The following is a 1592-nucleotide window of genomic DNA, read 5'->3' on the forward strand; positions in this document are numbered from 1 at the left end:
GTATCAGAAAAAAAAAAAAACCAACACAAAAAACACGCCAACAATTATAATAAAATTTAAAGCATTTCATCAGCTTACTTGCTTCATTGTTATATTTTAGTACAAACAGTGTGGAGATGCTTAAGAGAGAAAAAATGATCTTTATGTCAAGCATACGGCTCAAAGGACAAGAGAAAACAGTGGGTGACTGTCCACCAGAGGAACGATCTTGGGATATGTTCTCCATGCTCTTGTGTTTTCCTGGCTTTGATGATGGAATGAAACTGGGGCTCTGTAAGAAGCTGCTCTCAAGTTCTGTGTGTGTCTTGCCTCTTGAGAGAGAGGACTTTCTGACTCCCTGGATTTGTTGTGTATGTGTCCAGTGGTGATAGAATATCATGTCTGGAAAACTTGAAGAGGACATCATCACTGTGTTTCCTATTGTACGAATGTGCTAAACTATTATCAGACCATATTCTCAGAATGAAAGACTAAGAAGATCTTTGGGAAAGGTTTATTTTTATCTATCTTCATTACTTATCATTATAATCTGACAGATTCTGTCATAGTTCAGTAAGAAAAATGCAAAAAATGTGCCCTTTACATAATTTTGCTTGCTTTTTGCATGTTGGCATCAGGGGTTTACAATACAATAAACGTAAAGCTAAGTTGTTTCTCACCTGGATAGAAGCTCCCAGAGTCGAGTAGCACAGTGCATTGTAAAAAATCACAACACAACTATTTCACCACTAGCTGATCTGATCTGGCAGATTGTCAGCTCTTCCTTGGGCTTTTCCTGCTCTAAGCCATAAGATACTCCACCTTCTTTCCAGTGGCACCAGAACTTGTCACACTCTCATGTGACAGTTTAACCCACTAACCCAACAGAAACATCATCTGTTGTTTTTTTTTTTTCTTCTGCATACTTGCTGGGTTGAATCTGTTCAGAGGGACAGCCAGCAGCTACCTGGTACAGGTTAAATTGTGACTGAGCACAGCTGACAGTGTGGAAAGAGAGAAAAGATGAATGAAAAGAGTAAGGTCAGAGATACCTCTCAATAGCTTTCTCAGTGGATGATTGAGTGGCTTACCTTGTGCTGGGAGACAGCCTATGGCAAGAGGAATCAACAAACCTAAGTAAGGCTTCTCAACTGCTGTGGCAGTGCTGGGTCACAGGGGAGGGACCATGCTCTCAATGATAACCGAGCACAGGATTAATACCAATGCTCTGCAACACCTCAGAGGACATATTTCTTCCCACTGAGTACTTTATGCTTCTGCAACAATCAGAATGAAGCACAAATTAACCTTTACAATGCACTCTTTTCAGTCCCATCCTTTATTATCTCCGTGTCCTGCTATGAGGAATGTGTTGTTTCCTGGGCCTTCCAGGATAGCTGAGCTCTTGTAACCACCCTGAGCCAGAGGATGTGTCACTTCACAGTTCACCTCCCTGGTATATATAGCATATAACTTTATATAAATATAAGTATTATATATTTATTTATAAATACAATGCCACATTAGACTAAAAACTTAATAGGAAAGTCCTCCTATTCTGGAATACTGTCATTCTTGTGCACTGCATCTTCTGCAAAAGCATGGACTAAAAA

The sequence above is a fragment of the Meleagris gallopavo genome, chromosome 4 (assembly GCF_000146605.3).
Source record: "Meleagris gallopavo isolate NT-WF06-2002-E0010 breed Aviagen turkey brand Nicholas breeding stock chromosome 4, Turkey_5.1, whole genome shotgun sequence".
In the NCBI taxonomy this organism is placed as follows: domain Eukaryota; kingdom Metazoa; phylum Chordata; class Aves; order Galliformes; family Phasianidae; genus Meleagris; species Meleagris gallopavo.